Below are 14,578 nucleotides of genomic sequence, written 5' to 3'. Positions count from 1 at the left end.
CCGGTAATCACGCTAGCCACGGCGGCCTCTCTTCCGTCCGCATTGCAAACAGTAGCAAGACTACTACCTTTTGTAAATCGTGGCAGAAAAGAACGCGAAAAAGTGGAGAATCTGTGTTAGAATCCAAAGATTCAAGTGGCCTAAAAACAATGCTGGTGCGAGCACTCTCGTATTGTAATGGAGGAGTCAGGCTGTCTTAGGCTCTTGATTCTCTGCACGAGTCTCTTTGGACCTGGGATCAGAGTCAGTTACCGGTCTGGTGATGCGAATATATAGCCTCTTCCAGTCAAGTCATGCACCCACCTCCCAGTGGTCTCGCTGGACCGCTGCAATGAGGCTGTTCCGATTCAGTACGGCTCGGTCGCAAGATCTGATGTCGGCTAACCGGCGCGCTCTGCAGTAACCAAGTGGCGTCAATAGCGATCTGACTGCGCCTCTGGTGAGCCTGTAGTGATACAGGCCCAAATATCGCTGGTGAGTTGTGGAGCCAAGGAAGAGCACGATTATCTGGGAAGGTTTCGGCTGTCAATCCGTTTGCTCCCCAACACGCAGTAAATATGAAGTCAAGAATGAATCTTCACGCCCGAGTTCTCGAATGGTCCGAGCACTGCACGCACGATCCGAGATTGATGACACGGTTAGTGCGGAGACACCCAGTGACTGCGTAGCTGGCTTCTCAAAAGTAGGCGTTAGTTATCGGGTATAAAAACGATTACGCCTCTTGATGCACGAAACTCGTGCCACGAGTATCCGTGGCCTCCAATAGCCTTCTTCTTCTTCTTTGTAAATTTCATGGCACCTAATCCTCCTCAAGATCACATAACGGCCAAGAACAAGTCGAAAATAATAAATACAGACTCAAAAGATTCAATCCAAACTCAGCGCTGATTGCATCAGCAATCTTCAAAAATTATTCAGGACAAAACACGTCCGAACATGTCCACGGTCTCGACGAGATTCGCCCCTAGTAGCCGTGTCAAATTAAAATAGAAATAAATAGTAATAAGTTATTTCGTGAATGGATATCCATCCATCCATCTGTGTCAAACGCAGTGCACGGGCAATGCGTTTCAAGCATGCCTGGCGCCGGGGATCGACACGCAACGGTGGCGGGATTCGCGTCCGCTTCTCCCACGTTGCAAGGCCGGCCAACTTCGACTCCCCGGCTAAAGTAAAAGATAATCGCATGCTTTAATGAGCTTGAAATCCTTAAGGAGAGATCGTTCAACTGATTCGATTCGGAGTCGTAGGTCAATGAGACCCTTTCGTCGGGACTGGAATCCAATTGGGCCTGATGATCGATCGAATGATGCTTTCGCTTAAACCGTGACAGACCCGTCTCGCGAAAACCCTTCGCGAATGGATTGTTATTGATCTTCAACTTTGTGATGTTCTCGTTTTGGTATGCCATCACCGCGATAAATTCCGTCTCCTTAAAAGCAAACAACGTGGTTGAATGAGTAAAGAGCTCGTTGTAGTTCGCATCGAAGCAACGGACTATCCAGATCCTAGGAACGTATTTGTCCGTCGATGTTAATACCACATTATTATTGAGATCGTTGATGTTCGTGAGCTTCAATTTATTGAAGCTGATCGGATTGTCCATCCAGTAGCTCCCCATTGCCGGACTTTCAGGATGCTTATAAATTCTATAGCCGAAGGGCTGTTGCGGCTCTGGCGGCCCCGTAAAACTCCAGCGACCCATATTGCTGTTCTTGCCCCCGTTCTGGTATCCACAGTACTTGTGGCGGCGACCGGAGGCCGGTGCTATCTCCATAAAAACATAATAATTCTCACGTTTCTCCAAACCGTTTACATTTATTTGAACGGACGGGAACATGCGCCGACCGCTCTTGGTAATTATCATTTTTGTATTCTCGTAGAATTGTTGCCAGAGGTTTCAATTAAGCAGCTCCACGTTGATTCCGCGCAGCAATGGAGGTTGAAATACCCATTCGCTTGAATGCATCTTCTCACCTAATTTACGTTGTAGAACGATCGGTGACTGCGCGAAGAATAGCGATGCTGTTGCATATTCAGTTCCAGGAGCATCAATGCGTTGTTTGGATCATAAAGAAACATCTCCGATGATCGACGTTTCTTCTCCGACACCGTCGGTGTAAGGTATAAGGCAAACACGGAAATGCTCAGAACAAACGTCGAAATCACGTGCAGTTGTAGAATGAAACTGGAACGACCGATTCTCGCCTACCAGTGACCTACCACAAAACGGGATCAGTGCAATCCGCCGAAACTAGGCGAACTATATGTGTCGTCGGTCGTTCGGCGCCAACACATAAGACAGCTATGTGTAAATGAACTTTTTGTCCTTTCTGCCGCGATTCACAAAAGATAATATATAAGGTAACAAATAACGTTCACGTGATAATTTTAAATGCCACAATCACACTAATCTATTGAGCCAGTTAAAATAAATATTAACTTATTACGCGTTATTAATCCATTTGTCGTAACTTTCTCTTTCTTTAACCCTTTAGGGGCCACACATCGATCCCGTTGGAGTAAAATGTTATAATTTATAAGGTATAGTCTTAAAAGACGTCCCTGATAAAAGTTTTTTAGTTCTTTTTTAATTTTTTTAGTTTTTTGTTTTTTGTTTAGTACATAATTATGTACACAGGCTCCTAAAGGATTAAAAATGTTCAGATACTGTCTGTTCCTTTCCGGGTAATCTCAGTAGAGACATCCTGCACTTCTTCAAGCTTCTCATATATTATACATATTTGCCTTTCCGCTGAATCTCAATCAGTCGAACTCAAGATATTAAGATTCTCTAATAATTCGATAATATTCCAACAACGTTCAGACGAAAAAATTATTAAATTAATGCGTGTACAAATGGCAACAACTGGCTTCTTTTATGTGTATTTTACATTAGTGATATATATTAGCGATATATAGACCCTGATAAAAATGTGTGCCCGGAAAGAACGGTTTTGCTAAATATCTAAAAATTTAGCCAGATATACAGATCTGAAAATAATTTTGTTACACCATTAAAATAATTATAGTAAGTCGCTGAAATATGATGATTCTGTAAAAAATTTTGACATTTTAACAATCAGTTTAAGTTCTACATAATTATTTTGATGGACCAACAAAATCATTTTCAGATATGCAGAGTTTCTTATTCACGCATCATGGAAATACATGCCCTTAATCTATACATATACGGAAAGAACAGTTTTCTGTTTAAAAATAACTTTGTTGCACCATTAAAATAATTATAGTAGGTCGCAGAAGTACGATGATATTGCTGTAAAATTTTGATATTTTTGTAATCAGTTTGAATGTTTTACATAATTATTTTGATGATGCAACAAAATTATTTTTCAGATCTGTATCTAGTTAAATTTTAGATACTTCAGCAAAACTGTCCTTTCCGTGCACCATTCTTTTTTACACCCTTTAGAAATATAGAAAGAAGATGTCGAAAAATAAAAATGCGTTAAGTCATTACAATGTTAAATTTACGTAAAAATCCATGTACATGGGGGATCTCGAGATTTTTAGAATCTCTTTTTCTCTCTGCGGTAATGAAAGTTCACGTTTTTATGCCAAATCGCGTGTTACGATATCGTATTAAAACTTATAATAAACGACCGTTTCGGCCAAACAGATTTGGCCGAACTTCAACCGATAATATAATGTGCGCCTTTAAATATCAAAAGAAAAATACATAATTATACTCAATGTATACAAAATAAAAACAACAGACGTTTAACTTGTCACGTAAATAAATCTCGCGTATCATTCATGTATATGATAAAAGTGTACTTGGCGCCGTTTTTTACCTTTTTTGAAAATTACATTTACATAGTATCATTAACAAAACGATATGTTCACAAGCTCGAACTATTCTTATATAGTATATCCGCTGTAATCTACTTTTCATTGAAAAGTACTCTTTCGTGAACATCATAAATATCTTATTAATTATTTCGGCTTGTGCGGAGGGAAATTACTTAATTTTCAGATCCAATGAAAGTATAAAGGTACCAATACCCGGACACTTAAGAGTAGGTAAATGTACCAATGCCTGGACACGTACCTATGCCTGGATACCTTTAAAAAAATATAAATTTATGAAAATAAACGTTTAGATACCATAACTAAAGTTTCAAACTACAAAAAAAATATTTTTATTTTTTATTTTAATTCGCGTTATACTTATGAATAATAAAGGTGTCCAGATATAGGTACGCGTGTCCGAGTATTGATACTTTTAACTTAATTTCTAAATGTTCAGCAAGACATAATATTATTAACTTCTTAATGGCTAGTTAAAAAAATATTCGACTTCGAGGATGCAACGTGTGAAATTCGACTAAGTCCGCATAACATTTTTTTTTGAAAATTCTAGACGTTCTGATAAGAGTTCCGTTTTTTAGTAGAACTCTAAGAATTGTGAAAGAAATTTCTATAATCGAAAACAATCCGGTCACTAGTTAAGAAAATATTCAACTTCGAAGATCTGCCGTGAACATCATTTGCGTAAGTTTTGATGATGATTTCTTTCAATGGATTTTTTTTGCAAAATTACCAGAACTATCGCTAAAAAGTATCAAAAACTATAGAACTCGACATGCGAGAGGAACTCTTTTATTTTTTTTCTGCTAGAAAATGATCTGCTACGGGAAGTTAGCAAATTATTTTTTCGATCGACTGTTTTTTGGGTAAAATCATCAGAACTATTACTAAAAAGTATCAGGAACTATAGAACTCGACTGTATGCGAGAAGAACTCTTTTATTCTTTATCTGCTAGAAAATGATATGTCAACTTCACCGACATCAAAGCAAGTCATATAAATCAAAAAGATATATTTCGTACGTCATACAATCGGTAGAATAATGCGTATAACATGTAATAACACTGTCTTAAAAAGAAACAGATAACATTAGCGTTACACATTGATGTCATAAATGGACATAAAAAATTAGAAAACCAATAAAATGCAGAAATAAAAGAAATCACAAATAGTTCAAAAATATTTAAATTAGACTTAAGTCTATCGTTCGTTGTTAGGTGCTTCTTAAGTGTTTTAATTTTTAGAAGAAAGCCGGTATCTTTATATAAATTCAAATAAGTTGAAACTAAAAAAAAACAATTTTTTTTTAATCTGACAATAGAATCATTAACTATTCACATTTCTAAAAAAGTATTTCTAAAAAATTTTCTTAATATTTTATTACTTATATGTTTTCTTTATATTTATTTATACACACGTTATTTTCTTAAAGAAAAAGGAACACATGTACGAGTCAAGAAATATCATTTCATAAGAGAGCGTTTCATAGACTAAACTAGTCGAAAAGAGAGTATGGTTTAATTATTTATTAGTAATAAATTATTACCTAAACCTTAGATAAATGTAAATATGTACTTAATAATATGTTGGGCAAAAGATTATACGTATATCCATATTTACACCTTTGTAAGCAGTTTTTCAAACGGTTGTTAACGCGATTTCTGTATCGCGCTTAGTGTTACATATAGTGTTTCAAACCGAACAATACAGAGCTTTGCCAAATTATAATGAAATCAAGAAAAATTATATATAAAACGTCAGGCGAACACATGGTTTGAACCAAATCCCGAAAGAACAGAAGTAACGTGTTCCATTTGTCCAAAAAATTTCCAAAATTTTAAAGTATCCAAAACACACAAAGCTCGAGATATCAGAATCCATATTAAGGAAAAAGGTCATGATAAGCATTCAATTTATTAAAAGAGCTATATCCAATACCTGATCATCTACAGTTTGCTTTCAATGAATCAACATATTCATCGCTATTGATATATTTTTATGCTGTTTTTAGATGTTAGATGATATGCAATTGCAAAAGTGGTTCTTTGATATAGAATCTCAACCTATCGAGAATCTCTTCGAGCTGAGATTGTCCGCATAGAAAACAAAGTGTCTCAAGCAAGGAAGTGGGTTACTTGGAATATATCATATCAGAAAGTACCTGATTATCCTGAAGCATTTATCGATTTTGTGAAAATATTGTTTCTACAATGTCTTATTAAATATCACCCAGAACTGGACAAAAAAAATTTAAAAAATATTAGATCAATATAAATTTAATAGAGAACATACGATGACTGAAATGCGGTAAATATGCAAATCTTCATTCAGTTTAATATTCAATCTATATTTTTATTATAAAAAGGAGGTAACACCTTTTTCATAAATGTGTATATTCGTATAGGTATTCATATATTTTTAGCATTAAAAATAATGAATTTTATGTTGTTTTCAGATGTTAGATAATATAAAATGGAACGAATGGTTCAAATACAAACATAGAGAAACGTACCCTCTCTCGAATTTAAAGTCGGTTTGGGAGACGAAAGCTACCCAATTGGCAGAGAAGTGGACTACGTGGAGTGTGTCCACTTCTACAGTACCTGATGTATTCGAAGAATTAGAAGATTTTGCAAAATTAATGTTCGTAAAAATTCTTAAGTTTAATCATACAAAATTGGACGAAATAAAATTAAGAAAAATATCAGAACAATATCGATTTGAGAGGGAACATACGATGACTGAAATACGGTAAATGTGCATATCTTCATTCAGTTTAATATTCAATTGATATTCAATGTATGTAACCGGTTTTCACACGCAATGATTGGTGGCGCCAGTCGACTAACGCCAGTAAAAATGCAAGTGTAAACACTTGATACAAACTGGCGCTAGTAATGTGGCGTTTACTGGCGGTTATTGGCCAAAGCATATAACCTCAAATTTGGAGGTTATATGCTTGCTGTCATTTACTGTGTGTTTAATAAATGTTAAATATTTTCCATAGTATACGCCAATCACTGTGTAAATACTTGTGAGTTTGCTAGTCGGTTCTGGCGCCAATGAATGCCAGTCAGTTGGCGCCACTAATCATTGCGTGTGAAAACCGGCCTTAACGCTCAAAAAGTGAAAGCGAGCGTTGGGAATATTCGAGAACGCTCGATTTGCTCCAAAACGCGTTTATTTGCCTTTCCCCCGTTTTTTTTTTGTGTTTTCGCTCGCGCCCGGACCACAGGTGTACATCGCGTGATCGCTCGTACTGCGACCAGTAGTCTGGTCGCTCGACGATTTGGAGCCAATCAGCGTTTCTCACGTCTCGAAATTCCTCGCGGAAAAGTTCGGAGCTCCATACGTGTAATTCCATATGCAATTTTGAGATATCAGACGCTGTATTGGGTAATACGTAATCTTTAGACCGATAGATCGCAGGGTAATGGGCACGCAAATCCAAAATCCGAGCGGCGAGCGCAGCGGCACTGATTAACGAGCGCGGTAGTGTAGAATCCGTCGAGTCGATGAATCGAGTAATCGTTCGCCCGCCTCTCTAATCCTGATTAAAACTACGAGAGAGCACCGACATGGGCTTTCTGTTCCGCGGGCGTAACATCTGACTAGGACGCACTTACGTCGGCGTATAATGTAGCTTAAATTGTTAATGCGGTACGCGGTACTTACACCGTTCGTCGTATCTACCTTCTTCCATCCTTCCTTAGCGTAGAGAGAGAGAGAGAGAACGCGCGCGCGATTCCGCGAGTCTACTCGGCATGCATTATTCAGAAACACTTTACATTATTTAAAGGGACATTTTCCCAGCGTGCGGCTTCGTTGTTGGGTAGGTACGGAAGACAATAAGGCAAACGGAGGAAAGGAAGAGAGAGAGAAAGAGAGAGAGAGAGAGAGAGAGAGAAAAAAAGTTCGGCCGGAAAGGTAGTGAGCGAGTAATTATAAGACCACGGAAAATTAAACAACGTGCGCGCGAACTCACGCCCGAAGTGATTTATCCGCGTCCACCGTGAAATGAAATAATTAAAACGCTGATGATTTATCGTTCTCGTACTATAATGTCCAGAGATGATACGTGGATTTTCGTCTGCCGTAGAAAATAAATATCGTTGATACGACGCAAGACATAAAACGTGGAAACGTTTCTGCTTTTTCCGAGATGCATTCCGTTGCTCTACGGCCATAAATCATGATTTATGAAAAGGACAATTAAAACAATGAATATTCGCATTGTTTATACTCGGTATCTTTCGTTTACTCTTGCATAATCCTTTAACACCTCGCGAGAGATCTGCCGTTTCTCTTAGAAGGTAACCGGAAATAAAGGCCATTCATGCAACAGAAAATTAGAGATCCTTTCAGCTTCTAGACGGCATAGTGTAGAAATTCGCAGAAATTGGCGGTGGAAAGGCGTCGGAGAGGAAATTGCGCGATGTAGGAACGCCGCACGGCCTTAATTCCGTAGCCGATCCTTCGGGTTTCATATATAGAAATTAGGTCGTGAAATCGATCCTGGCATACTTGCATGTTCCTCGCAAACTACAGTCAGGCACACACTTATTCGCCTCAAATTGATATTTTTTTCTTCTATTATTATTACGTGAAACCGATAAGTTCTACTCATTTTATTATTATCCCTCCAACTAAGGAGTTTGGAGAAGCTTGGAAACATAAAATTATTTTACTTATTTTACAATTAGTTAGAATAGTAAAATCTGTAAAGATATGCAACTACAACTTGCGAAAGATGTGTAAAATTAATGTTGGGGAGCGTTAATTTTTTGACTTTGTATTCTCTTTTCGTTCATTAGAGATCTTCATTTCCATCCCGCTAATTCTAAGAAGTAGCATTAAGCAATTGCATATTTTTCCTGTTTAATTCGCGTTTCATAAATTAATTATGTCCTCGTTTTTTCGCATGCAGCAGAAGCGGAGCTAATTTTGCATCCGCACATTTCTTCAGAATTTCTTTGCATTGCTCTAAGAGCGTCTTTCCCGCGTAATTTATTCTCGTGATGGAGAGAGAGAGAGAAAGTTTTATTCCCGGAAAACTCTTTGACTTTGTCTTTGCCCGACTAATTAGTTATCCGTGCCATGAATATTATGGCGCTGATAATAAAACGCGCTGAGATTGCGATTGATTGCGGAAAATGAAGGGATCAGCGTTTACACATCGGAACGATTGTTTATCCATCTGTAACAATGGTCGCAATCTCATTGTCAGTCACGGTATAATCACGCTTATATTATTTTAGGAAGTTAGGTATAACACGCATTATGCATTATGCACAATGGAATTAATATCTTAGTGAAAATAAACGTAAGCTAAAGTTCTGAGATCGCATTTTAATTTTTTATTTGATTATTAAGTCAACATCCTGACGAAGATTTGTCAATTTTTAACAAACATATTGAGATCTTCACGAGATTTAAGCCGTGCTTTTTGCGAGAGAAAATCATTCACATTTTTTTCATGAGTTTAATTCATGAATGAAATAAAAAATTAAAGAGTAATAATAGAGTAATAATAATATATTACATATCTCCCAGTGATTTTCAGTAAAATGGAGTAATATTAATTGAATAAGAAAACTTATTTATTATGATTATAAGATAAAAATTATAATAAGTTTAACAAGAAGTACTGAGACGAAAGGATTAAATCAATGACACGGTTTACACGGTTTTGCGATCTCGTTCTATGAATTTTCCGAAAGTTAGGCGGTACGACAAAAGCCTCGTTGAACCTGCTGGTACAAGTGAGGTCACCACTATAGAGCAATTCGGAATTTGAGCTTTGTGCAAGGTGTTCGCCAAAGTCGAGGATCCGTCGGTACTGTTTGCTCTTTGACAAGTGCAATCATGACTCCTGAATGCGGAGCATCGCGCCAGTCGAAACAGAGAAATGAAAGGGAAAAAGGAGGGAGAGAGACGCGGCCGATTGCTATCGCGCGACTCGTGCGCAGCCGTCAATGACCGACGTCGGCTTAAGCTCCCGAGTGCTTCTTCAATTTCCGTGTTTGCCGTCGTCGACTCATCTGCGCTCAAATTAAATACCGTGTAAGAAAAGTCGAGAAAAGAGAGTCGGAAAGAATGCAACGACACGCGGTCGCTTCGGTGCAGCCGGTGCAGCGCAGACGATTTCTTTGCGCTCGCCACCGACGTGCTAGTCCTTTTTTTCTTTCACGGTACTTGTCTGACGAAGTATCATCGCTATATGGATGTACTCCGTAAAAGAAAGTAACCACGTTTTTTCATCTATTTGAAACAAGTAAATTTTTTTCCGTGTATCATATGTATCATTTGTAAATTAAAACCGGAAAGACGAAAAAAATATATTGAATGCGTTCTCACAAAAATAGACCCGTAATAAAAAATGGAGAAACTCATTTTACATTCTTAACATTCAAAATGACATAATTTTAAATTTGTAATATTGTTTTTGTACACTTGAGAAAAAATTTACTATAAATATATTTATTGCTTTATATTAGAAATATATGTATACAAACAGTACATATATGGAGGGATAAAAACCACAGTAGTGTAAGTCAAATATTTTAAAATTTTTGACTTACACCACTGTAGTTTTTACCCCTCCATATGTGGATATGTACATTTTATATTGTAAATATCAATAGTACATGTATAGTAAAAGTTTGTAATTTTTTATTATTCACTTTCGGTCAAATGAAAATATCAATAACACCGAGAGCATATGTTCATATACATACAATGCGCGTGTACATAATGTTCATATACAGAGTGTGTCCCTACAAAAACACTCTGTTCTGTTTCGCCGATTTAAACGGAAGTTTATCGCATACGGCGTGATCCATTTTAAATATCCTAAGAAACGTAAAATTACGTTTCGCTCGAAAATATCTGAACATATCGTCGAGACAAAACGTTTCTACTCCGTCTGATCGCGCTACTGTGTTACTTATTCAAGTGTAACCAGTTATTCCACCATATAGCAAATTCGAATGACTGCAAAGCAATTGAAAATGAAAAACGATGAAGCCTAGAAGCGATAATATGCGATTTTTTTTTTATCTTTTTATTTTATCTGAATAAAATTTTAATAAAACGTATTTTACAGGTATCTTTGATACGTACTGTGCACGAAACTGAAGTACTCCAAAAAATTTGATGAAGCACTTGCACTTAATGACTGACCAGATGCTTATAGGTACAATATTTGAAATTTTAAATGCATGGGAGAAGAAGCGTTCTACAGCGATAAAAAAATACATAAAGAACAAAGAAAAGATGCTGAATGATATTTTTCAAATATCTTTGGTTCGTACTATGCATCAAAATAAAGTACTCAAAAAAATTTAGTCAAGCATTGAATTTTGCAATTAATGACTATTCTTCAAATTATGCCTATGCAATATTCGGAAATTTAAGGATGTTCTATAGGTACCGTCCCAACCAAAAGTATGCAGGAAATATTAAAAACTCTGATATTAATTCTCCAGAGATCCAAAGACAAAAAAATGTATATAAATAGTTACGGAACATCTAATAGAACGTAAAAGACGTAGATTTAGTGATTGTAAATAACTGTTACTACTATTTTTTTCAAAGAAAAAAATTTAAAAAAATCTGTTGTAAATTGTTTCAAATTTTGTTGCTATATTTTTGTTTGTTGATGATTTGCTTGTGTGTAAAATATTATTATATTGGTTACATTTTTTAATGTTTACATTTTTCTCTGTAAAACCCTTTGTAAAACGGATATTCAAGAATTGATAACTTTTTATCTAAATTGTGAATCGATTTGAAATTTGGCCCCGAACTTTGAAAGAGTACACAGAGTATGATATTAAATTAATTGTCATCAACTTCGTTACACATTTTGCCTAACTATATAAAACATCCTTAAACTCATGGGAGGAAATGCGTTCAGCAGCAATCAAAGAGTATAAAAACTTGTCCAATGTCTTTTGAAAAGTTCTTAGGGATTACGGCTTAAATCAACGATGTGGCGGTCTTCCGACCGCACAATCGAAATGGTACGCGCGCCGCGCGCGCGACCACCGATCACGCGCCGAGCGCGTGGGCCAGACTACGGCCCGCGAAGCTATACGAAAGTGCCGCCGATAGGTGGCAGACTTTCTCGCGTTTCATTTCCCGACAGGGAAGAATAAAAGGCCACACAGCGACGGCCTAAGCAGCTATCGACTGCTCGCAGGCTCACCGCCAAGACCAGGAGAAGTCTTACATCTCGCCGCCACCTTGCCGCCGCCGAAGCTACGGCCACCGCCGAGACAAGCTGCGCCACTTCGCCTGCCGACAACGAGACACCCTCAACGGCCCCTGGACTACCGTCCTGGCCACACGGGGAAACCAGCTCTCACCGGTACGACTGACTCGTCCTCCACGCACACTCAACGTGGGACGTAAGAGTCCGGCGCTACACTTCTCCTCAACTATCATGGACGGTGCCTCCACTCCTGTCGCCTCTGCCGCCATCACCTACCAAGCAGCTCACCACGGCAGACACGACGCTTCGAATATACGGCTCAGTTCACCACGGACATATGACATGTGTCAGGATAAGACAATGTCGTAGCCGACGCCTTATCGAGGGCAGATGCTGTACACCAGGCCATCGACTACGAAGCACTGGCCAGACCACAGCACCTGAAGAGCCCAAACGGCCCTTCTCAGGGCCTTCTTCGACACACTGACACACCTACATCTGTATCATAGGACATAGAATAAACGACCTATTTATTACATATATCTGTCTCTCAGATCACTCGTCGATCCTTCTCACGCTCCGGCATATCCTCTGCGAAGGGCGCGCGACGCCCCAGCGTAAGTGGCAAGCGGCCACAAACGATTATACAGCATAAATCAGCCTTAACAACAAATTAAATTTTTATTTAATTAGCAAAAAAATACTAATTACGTAAAAATTAATATTTAAGCAAAAGTGAATAACTCATTGCTTAAAAAATTAGTAATTTGTCAGAGAAAAATGTCTAATTACGTGAAATTTAGTATTTAAATTATAGACCTCAATTTTAACGGTTTCGATTTTCTTTACTAAGAAACCGAAACTGAAACTGGAACAATTACTTGAAGTTTTATTAAACCATATAACCGGAACCGAACTGAAATTCGAGTCTCTGATTGACATACTATGATAAGTATCAACGCAAATCACCGAGCACACAAAATTGATGTAAAATTTAGTATTTAGGTAATATTATACATATACATATTTTCTTCCTTTTCTTTTTTTTATTTAGATTAGATAAGAAGAATTATAGAACTGCTTCCCTGATAGAAAGTGAAATTTGTTAAAATTATCATGCAACTGAATTATGATGGAATAATCACTGACAATACAATAGTAATTGGGGATGTAAGTTTTATCAATGTAATTGACAATAACTTCAATAATGAGGACAAAACTGAAGACAAAGGACACTTCGAGTATCTGTCGAAGATCCTACTACACCAAAATCATTCATCAAAAAGACTGGTTGCGTATAGCGGATGAATGTAATGAAAAATGGAATCTTCCTCACTGCATAGGTGCTATTGATGGAAAACACGTAGCAATACAAGTAAAATCAGTAAATACATTATTTTTATTTACGTTGATGAACCGAAATGACTATCAAATTGAGTGTAACATTCATGAAACACCTATATACATTTGAACGTTTAAACTCGATTAGTATTTTTTCATAAGGGTTATTCGTCTTTGAATTTTCTTGTGTTAATACTACAACATTAAATTCATAGAAATTCTTTCCCAATCTCCGACCGAGCACGAAACAATGGTGCTTCAAAAAATTATAACTGACAAAATGAAAAACTTGTAAAAAAATAACATTAATATTTGACGTAAAGCAATTTTTATGTATATTGCATATAAAATGCGTATATATTTTTTATAAAACTACATTTTAGAAAATTTTTATTTTATAAATAAAGGGGTAAAAACCACAGTGGGGTGTAAGTCAATTTTTTTTTAAATATTTTCTCGTGTGCAAAAATGCAATCTGTACAATATATAAATTTCATCTATGCACACGAGAAAATATTTAAAAAAGTTTGACTTACACCACTGTGATTTTTACCCCTCCATTTATAAAATAAAAAATAATATTAATAACGACTGGAAGAATTCAATACGGCACTGTTTGTCGACTGGTGGAGATTTTATAAAAGAAAGTCGGAAAAATTGGGATCTCACCGCTTACGACGGGTATTACGATTCACACCATTGGTGTTAAATTCACACCCATATTTCTTAGAGTGTACCGACAGTTTTTACACGAGCAAATTCATCAAGTTCTGACTTATATACTTTAACTTCAACAAATCTTTGAAACAGGAATTAATCCTTCCTTTAAATCAGGTTCTTAACTACAATTGTATATAAACAAGAATTAAATAATATCAATTAAATCAGATTTTAAATAACAGTTATAAACGTATTCTCCCTAAATAAAGGTAATTTTAATTTTAATTCTCAAAACTTTGAGAAAATAAATTTCTCATTGTTTCGTAAAATTATATACATTTCTTTTTTAAGAGGGGCTCTGATAGAGTCCCTCTATAAATCGGAGTATGGGCCAACTTGCAATTTAGGATATAAGAGAGAAAGATACCAGGTAGCAGTACTTATCAATGCTTTTAAAAAAATGTTCGGCTGCGCTCTCTGAATGAGGCGCTCTCTGATAAGCATGTCGAGTGGAGCAGAATAAGGAGCCAA

At 36.8% G+C, this 14,578-nt stretch overlaps 1 pseudogene; it reads right to left on the bottom strand.

Annotated features, from left to right (window-relative positions):
- Positions 1–631: 631 nt before the first annotated feature.
- LOC139816990 (uncharacterized) lies at positions 632–12,315 on the bottom strand (annotated as a pseudogene).
- Between the last annotated feature and the right edge of the window lie 2,263 nt (positions 12,316–14,578).

This window comes from Temnothorax longispinosus, chromosome 7 (assembly GCF_030848805.1).
Source record: "Temnothorax longispinosus isolate EJ_2023e chromosome 7, Tlon_JGU_v1, whole genome shotgun sequence".
NCBI lineage: Eukaryota > Metazoa > Arthropoda > Insecta > Hymenoptera > Formicidae > Temnothorax > Temnothorax longispinosus.
Note: the sequence above shows the minus strand (reverse complement) of the source record. Positions and strands in the feature narration are given on the sequence as shown.